Here is an 8,536-nt window from a genome sequence, read left to right as displayed (position 1 = left end):
TGTGTGTGTGTGTGTGTGTGCGTGTGCATGTGTGCGTGTGTGTGTGTGTGTGTGTGTGTTACGTTTATGAGTCTGGGCAGGAATTCTGTGGCACAGTATGTGTGAAGGTCAGAGGTCAGCCCCTACATATCTCTTCTCTACCCCCACTGCAGGCTCTGAGGACTGAAAGGAGGTAGCTAGCCTGTGTGCTTCGACCCTCCGAGGCATCTCATCAACAGGGCAACCCCTTTCATATCTTCTCTCCAAAAATTTAAAAACCAGAAGACCTCTTCATCAAAAACCATAATTATGGATGATTTATTGGTCAAATCTCAAGGACCTTTCTCATCCTGAGGCTAAATGGAGAAGACAGAGAATTCATCTTCTTCCCCTCCCCCATGCCCCCCCACCTCATTTAAGAACACTACCTGTCAATTTAGACTGCATTTATAAAGAGAGCAAAACAAAAGGTCTTACTCAAAAAAAAAAATTTTTTTTCTCAGTAAGCAGAGAGATGAATTGAAAATCCTGAGTCCTTATGAACCCAAAGAGCTAAATGTGGCATTTAATCTAAACTGTGCCCTCTGGAGTCACTTTCCGGGGCGCTCGGTGGCATTATTTTTTTCCTCCTCTTCTACATCAACTTCAGTGTCCTGTCAGCAGATTCCAGGTGACGAACGGGCAGCCTCATTTTACAAGTCTTCAGTTAGGTTGACCTGTGGCCTTTCCAGAAGAGGTGAAACAAATCGCCTGTCCCTTGGTTCCTCCGTCCTCACTTCCTGAGGTGGGTGCCACCAAAGCCATCAAAGGTGACAGACACCATGAGGATCAGCCCCTGCCTACTTCCTGTGGCCACCGCAGTTTCTCCCACTATCTGTGCAAACCACACCTAGCAAAGGTCTGCAGCACCTGCCCAGACCTTCCCAAGAGCGCTCAGCCCTGGGCGTCTCCAGAGGAGATGCAAGCCTGCAGGGCGATTGACTGCAATTTAAGTAAACTGATCTGTTATGAAATCCATAGCAATTCAATTTAAACTTCACAGGGGTTATTGCTGAGGACGGACATGGCTTAAATAATATTGTGAGGAGCCATATTTAAAAAAAAAAAGTTCAGGAGGTAGAGAGGTGTGTGTAAGTATGGGAATATTATGATGATTACGTGTGGAAGGGAGAGCTTGGGAGGCAGTCATTGACTGCTAGAAATCACTGCATTATGGGAGGGTCAACTTTGGAAATGTCCCTTTAATTCTGTGAGACTTACGTTACAGGGATCGTGAGCCCTGCCTTCATCTTTGAATCACCTGGGTAGATCTGCAAGTTACTGATACCTGGGGTCTTTCTTCCAATCAGCTCAATATCCAGTCAAGGAGTGGGTCCAGGCTCCAGGTTTTGACACCTTTCCAAAGTTCCTTCCATGCTTGTGATGTGCAGGAAGAACTGAAAGGCCCTGGCCCGGATGGTGTCTGCGGTTTCTGGCAGGCAGAAGGTTGACTATCTATAAGACTTGGTGACAACGGAGTGGGTGGGTGGCCCTTCCAGGTGCAACCAGAACAAGACAGACAGTTGCCTGTGGATCAGGCCTGGACCGTCACTGCTCTGGAAGCTTTCCAGTAGAAGGGACTATGTTTTGCCAGCTCCTGCTATGCCATTTGGTATACAGTAAGTACTCAAAAAAAAAAAAAAAAAAAAAAAAAAAAAAAAAAAAAAAAAAAAAGGTTCCACGTTGCTTTGCTAGAATGTGTCTCACCAGAGCACATAGTGATCAAAATTTTGCGGATGCTCACCAAGTTCGCCAGCCATTCGTGTACTCATCTATAAACGGGCCGCCTCTAGGTCCGTGAAGTAAAATCAAGCTGCCCTCTAGAGCACTCCTTTCCTGGCACATGAAGTCAGAAGGTCACTTGGTGCATCCCTATGCTTTCTGCTAACACATACCCCAAGTTGCCAAGCTGAAGTAAAGAAAAGCAGCTTATTTGAGTTCAGAGTTTAGAAGTTTTAGCCATGATTGGAAAACCCATTGCCTTTGGGCCTCTGATGAGGTGGGGGAGGGGGCAGCACATTCCGGCATGAGCACCTGGCATCTCACCATGTGGCTGGGGTATAGAATGGGCTGGCGCAACCCCCAGTGACTGTAAGACTTCCCCCCTGGGGTCTTCCCACCTTTTCAAGATTCTCCCACCTCCCAGAGGCTACTGTGCTGAACAGCAAGACGTTACTACCTGGTCATTAGGGGCCATTCCCAATCCAAACTGTGTCCCTGAGGAAGCACAGAATATAAGCTGGCTATTGTTTGTGGACAGTTTTATCAAGCACTGAAGATCTGTTGGCCATTTCCACACCCAAGGCCTAAGTCATTGATCAGGAGACAGAACAGCATGGTGGTCCTCTGGGGATACAGTGATGTGCTTCACCTTCCAACTTCTCTTTCCCAGATATTCACTCAAGCGACCACCATGCCCCTGCGTTTACTCTCCCTGTTACCACAACACACGGTATCCCAAGTGTCAGATATTTTGCTGCTTGCTAATGTCACAAGAGGAGAAGGACGTTAATCTCCTGGGTAAGGTCACCCCAGATCACTCCGCAAGACAACCTCTTCTGGAAAGCCGCCCTGTGCACAGCTAATCCCTTCCTCCTTGTAGGTCTGCTTACGGAGGTGACACCTGCTGACCTTGCGTGTTTGAGAGCCACCCATTCTGAAGGCTATAGTGTTCTGCTCACCACCTACAATTACCGTGACTAAAAATACTTCGGAGTGAGGAGAGTCTTCAAGGGGACTTGGCGCCCAGACTACACTGTTCCTATTTTGGTACTATGTCTCAAGGCCACAGCCTTGCTACTGCTGAGCCGCGCATCGCCAGTAAGGCATTGCACTTCAGAATTCATGGAAGCCTTGTGATTATGTCTCTTTCCCCCAAAATGGTGCCCACTAGAGATCTTCCAGATAATTCCATCACGACTTAGCCACCATGTGCAGAAAAAGCAACTTCGTAGACATCAGGCGAGCATGCGTCTTCCCCGTGGTAATGTAGCCACAGCTAATGGGATTCTTCCACCTTCACTGGTGTGATTGAGGAGCTTCCACACAAACCCCAGGTCATCGTGTGAAGAGAAATAAACTAGATGAGGTAGGGCAACAGTTTTCACGGGTTTCGCGCCTGTGCAGAATCTATCCATAGAGCCTACAAGAAACTGAAAGTATTGTTGGGCAATGGTGGCACACACCCTTAATCCCAGCACGAGGGAGGCAGAGGCAGATGTGAGTTTGAAACCAGCCTGGTCTACAAAGCTGTTTCTAAACAGTGCAATTCGTAGCGCTTGCCTGTCCTGGAGGCCTCGGCTCCCTGGTCTGGATAGGCAGTCCTGCTCATGATGACCTCCAGGAGTGTTCAGTAAAAGTGTCTGTAAGCTGCCAGATTCCCTTGTCAGGAATCTGTTGCTAGGCCATCAAGTGACTTCTTGAATACGACCCTGTGCTCTTAAACTCTCATTCTAACCATCATTTCCTTTCAGGTTTCTTTATTTCTTTCCTTTTTCTTCACGCTTGTCTAGATGGTAGGACCATCTAGATCAAGCCTGAGGCTCAAAGTGTGATTCCACCATGAATTTCTTCTGTGTTTCTCTCTTTCTTCTAGGGTGATCAAACAGGCCGAGAAGACACCATACCCTCTTCTTCTTCTGCTGTCTTGAGCACCTTGTGTCCGTTCACTCAGCACGAATCCATCTTAGCAATAAATCCCCCACAAGGGTGTTGTGCTCTCTCCAATTTAATCGGCATTAAATCCTTTTGAGTCCTCACATCCTTCCTCTCCCATCTCTTAAAATAGTCGGCAGCACTTAAGTCCAGCATCCTATCGACTTCTAACATTGCATAATCCCGCAAGCACCCTTTCCCCTATTCTCCTTAAGGAGCCCTCATAATCAGAAAGTTCTCCCATGAGAACCTGTAGGTAGGGTGGTTCAGGCAGCCCTGGGGTAAGTGGGGCACAATGCTGCCAGGATCATCTGAGGGCTGGATTGGAGGGATGTTCACTATCCCTTCACTGTTTAACTGGCTCAGAAAGTAAGTCTCTGCTTTATTTATCTCTCAGGGTGGGCTGAGGACAGAAAAGTTGAATTGTGGGCATCGCCACGATTCTTGGTTCTTGTCACACTTCTTACAGGGGGCTTTGACGTTTGAGTCAGCTTGGCAGGGAGGAGGCGTCACTCAGGGAGCATGGACTGTGTTCTGAGGGTTTGAGATTGGGGGACTGTTCTCAAGAGAGACCTGGAGTTGTGCTCACCCTTGCTCGACACTTGGGTCATTCTGAATCTGGAATGGTCATAGAAGTGCAGTCTCTGTTGAAGAAACCAAACCCTTTGTAGGACCTGCCTTGAGCTAAGGAAAGAATGGTAGGTGGAACAGAGCTCAACGGACACCGAGAGCATCTCCCGAGTGACAAGACCTGCCGCCCCCATTAGTGAACGTGAGATGTTCGTGGGCAAAGACGCGGGGATGGGTTCTCAAGCCAGACTCAGCAGATGTTTGCAGGTGAGTGAGTGAGGAGAAAACACGGTTACATGGAAGACCCGTTACGGGCATGAAAACCAAACCCACCTTGAAGATGTCCCCGCGGTCCCAAGTTGTACGTGGACACCAGAAGAGAATTTAGACTCAGACCTGGACAAACTAGCGGACATGCTATTCCAGGCTTGAGAAAACCCAGGTGGTTAAAATCAAGGCAGCATCCTTAGCCTGTGCTTGGTCCAGGAACATGGCCATTCATTTGTGGCTCACCACTGCCCTCTGGTGGCCCTCTCTAAAAATGCAACTTGGTTTTAAAGGTTGGGGATGGCGAGACTGGCTTAACCAGTTTGTTTGTTTGTTTGTTTGTTTGAGTACATAGCCTCAGTATTTGGGTCTCAGGACCAGTTTGATTCACCTGCATGAATCAACTCACGTGATTAGAGTAAAATGAGCAGAATTCAGTGTATCTCATACCTTTGTCTGGCTCTGTCATTGTCAGACGATTCAGCTAGCTCTTGGGAACTGCCGTTTCCATCAGACACTGTTGTGTGGGGCCTTTTATCTGAGCTGCAGCACTGATCCTCTAGGGTGGATGCAATAATTATTCATGTTACAGATGAAGAAATAGAGGCGCACGGAAGACGTCTGGCTCTTAACATATGAATATGGCATTGAGTCTCCAGTGACACCAACCTGTTAAGATGTCACTCAGGACCCAGGCCCGCCCTGAGCAGAATGGACGGGGGAAATATGATTTTAAAGTAGTGTTTAAACAAACACAATTTTTCTGTATGTTTTTGAAGTTTGAGACTAAATTCCAGATGCGCTCTTAGCCTGGCATGCAGAGAAGGAGACTCTGGGACGGAGGGAGCAGGACACAGACATGGAAATTCTCTCACTTTGAAAAGACACAGTTTCTCGGGATGACGCGGCTGTCTGATGGGCATTGGAGAGCCAGAGCCGGAAGGCAGATTCCGGAGTCTCAACGCTTCTGTGTCACCCTGCCCTCTCTTCCTGCAGCTGAAAGCAGTACCCACTTTGGCCTGTAGGTGGCAGCTTAGGCTCAACAGAACCCAAGCCTGGTTTCCACCAGCTGGGAATCATTTTCGGCTGGAGGTTTGGGGGTGTTATAAACGCCTGATGTATGGAGACTGAGCCTCACATACTCTGGTTTCGATGATCTTGTGGGTGGGCTGGACAATTCGTTGTTATTGTTGGCATTTGCTTGCTTGCTTGCTTGCTTGCTTGCTTGCTTGCTTGCTTGCTTGTTTGCGTTTTACTTGCTGAAACAGATATTTGCTATGTTACTTCTGCTGGGGTCTAAATCCTGAGATCAAGTAAATCCTCTTACCTCAGCCTCCCAGGTAGCTGAAAGTAAGAATGTATTTATTCCACAGGGCCTTACCATAAACATCAATGTTTTACAAAGCTCCCCAACTGACTCTCCCCACCCAAGCTAGAAGTGACAACTTGCACACGGGGCCCCTGGGTCCCTGTGGGTTTGGTGGGCAGCTTATTTGACATCTTTTCTTTGTTCCACCTCTGCAGTGTAGCCTGGACCCACGGGAAGAAGGAAAGAGCAGAGAAGGGGCATCGTAGGAGGGATGGAGAATACAGTTCAGACAGGAGAGAAAATAAAAGAGGGTCTTTTCAGACTGAGGGAGGCAGGAGCCTAAAGGAGTGATTAAGACACATTTCATACCTTACAGAAAAGAAATAGGCCATGTGAAGGACAAAGGATTGTTCCAGAAAGCAAGAAAACCAGCCCCTTCTACTAACTAGAGCTTTAACAGGAATCCTGGTAAGGGCACTGTGGATATCAGGGCTTTGGGGGAAACCTGGCCAGGGAGGGAAATGGCAAGGGGTTGCAGGGGGTGTGGCCAGCAAAGGGGCTTCACAGGGAAGGCGGAGTCTTCCCATGTGGGCATATATCCTGAGAGACATTAGCTGCTACCAATGGTTCTCTCTTCTTAACAACTTCATGCCCAGTGTCTTTTTAGTCAGGGTGTCTATTCCTGCACAAACATCATGACCAAGAAGCAAGTTGGGGAGGAAAGGGTTTATTCGGCTTCCATTTCCACACTGCTGTTCATCACCAAAGGAAGTCAGAACTGGAACTCAGGCAGGTGAGGAAGCAGGAGCTGATACATAGGCCATGGAGGGATGTTCCTTACTGGCTTGCTTCCCTTAGCTTGCTCAGCTTGCTTTCTTATAGAACCCAGGACTACCAGTCCAGGGATGGCACCACCCACAATGGTGGCACCCTTGATCACTAATTGAGAAAATGCCTTACAGCTGGATCTCATGGAGGCATTTCCTCAAGGGAGGCTCCTTTCTCTGTGATAACTCCAGCTTGTGTTAAGTTGATACACAAAACCAGCCAGTACACCCAGGAATGGAGGCTGGTCGGAAATCCTCCCTAGCCCAGTTCCCTCACAAAGAGAAAGGACCATGTACAACAGCAAGAGCATCTGTTGCCATAGCAACTTATCAGGCACAGCGCCAATGTCATGGTCCATACTCATCTTTGGGCATAGCCTCCATGTTTGAACAGCCGCACGGTCAAAAAAAAAAAAAAATCATACTTAATACTCGAAACTCCATGAACAAAATTTTAAATTGAGACAGGCACCCTATTGACAGCTTTCCCTGTTACCTCAACTTGAATACCCGACAGCACTGCTGTGGCCGTTTCTAATTAATGCAGGCTGAGGTGGTGGGGAGTCCTTTGCTGTCCAGACACATTTTGCAGGAGCTACCTACAGCCCTTGGCACCTCACAGATGTTCTCACAGATCTGTGGGAACTGTGCTTCTGGCAGAGCAGTGGTGCCACCTAGTGGGCGAGTCTGGTACCAAGCTATCAAAGATGACTCCAAGCACAGCATGATGTCCTGGAGCCTCTGGCTTCCCAGCAGGTCTCCACTATGGGAGGCAACGCTTAGGACCTTGCACTGTGGTAGTTGAGATGGAGCAGATGGGTGACTGTCTGGACAGACGGATCAGGAGGTAAGGGAGGAGGTAGGTGGGGTGTCCCCAAGTGTAGCACTGCCATACACACAGATAGGGAGGTCCTGAGGCAGACTCTTGCCCCCTACTTTCCCATTAGTGAAGTAAGAAAGAAGATGGAGACTGTGTCTCTAACTTCCACAATCCTCACTTCACTTACTTGGGACAAATATGAGAAAAATAAATTCCTAAGAGCCTTGAAAGCACGGTGTATCTGGGCAGGCACTGGAAATACAAGGATCCGTAGCAGGAAAGTTCGGCACTACTGAAGCAGACCTGGGTACTGAAGTGGCTGAGGGGGGAGCAGGGAAAAGTCAAGGCCTGGTAAGCTACAGAGTGAGTTCAAGGCCAGTCTGAGCAACTCAGTGAGACCTTGTCACAAAATAAAAAGCAAAGCATGGGCTGGGGATGTAGCTTAGTGGTAAAGTATCTGTGGAGCTTGTATGAGGTCCCGGATTTGGCCTTCGTGATGGAAGGCTGCTTCCAGAAACATGTCAGAATGTGCACTGGTGGCTGAGCTGCTGTGAAAGACAACCCAGCAAGGCTAGAATTTCAGCAAATGCAACATGACCATGTTTGTGGGGAATCAAATGAGAGCCCTTTCTTCTGCCACGGGTGGGACCCAGCGAGCGTCATTCTGAGACAAGGGTGCTTGACCAACTGTAACAGAGGCCAGGAGTGTTTGGGCAGAACTGTGGCAGGTCACACAGGTTTCATGCAGGCCTCTAAGGAGACCTCTGTTGCTCTGCAGAGACTCGGCTGTGACATGATTACCTTGGACACTGAACATAGTTCCCACTTTTCTGTGGCTCAGTTTATTCTTGTGGGAAAAGAAGATGCATTCCGTAGAAGTCACACGTGGACTTGGAGATTTTGATCCTTTTCCTGGCAACATGACCTTGGATGCCTTTCCGTACGGGGTGGCAGCAGTAAGCTGTTCCTAGTGAGCCCCAGGACCATGAAGGAAGTGACTGGCCCTACTGTGTCCCAGTCAAGCAAGCCAAGATGTTTGCCATATTGTGTCTCTCTCTCTCTCTCTCTCTC

General features: G+C 48.4%; 1 long non-coding RNA gene across 1 annotated transcript; it reads left to right on the top strand.

Annotated features, from left to right (window-relative positions):
- The first annotated feature begins 1,338 nt into the window (after positions 1–1,338).
- On the top strand, positions 1,339–3,773 carry LOC110331075. Its single transcript, XR_002380990.1, has 3 exons — positions 1,339–1,637; positions 2,621–3,106; positions 3,614–3,773. It is a non-coding gene; the product is annotated as an uncharacterized LOC110331075 (long non-coding RNA).
- Positions 3,774–8,536: the final 4,763 nt, after the last annotated feature.

The sequence above is a fragment of the Mus pahari genome, chromosome 14 (genome assembly GCF_900095145.1).
Source record: "Mus pahari chromosome 14, PAHARI_EIJ_v1.1, whole genome shotgun sequence".
NCBI classification, from domain to species: domain Eukaryota; kingdom Metazoa; phylum Chordata; class Mammalia; order Rodentia; family Muridae; genus Mus; species Mus pahari.
Note: the sequence above shows the minus strand (reverse complement) of the source record. Positions and strands in the feature narration are given on the sequence as shown.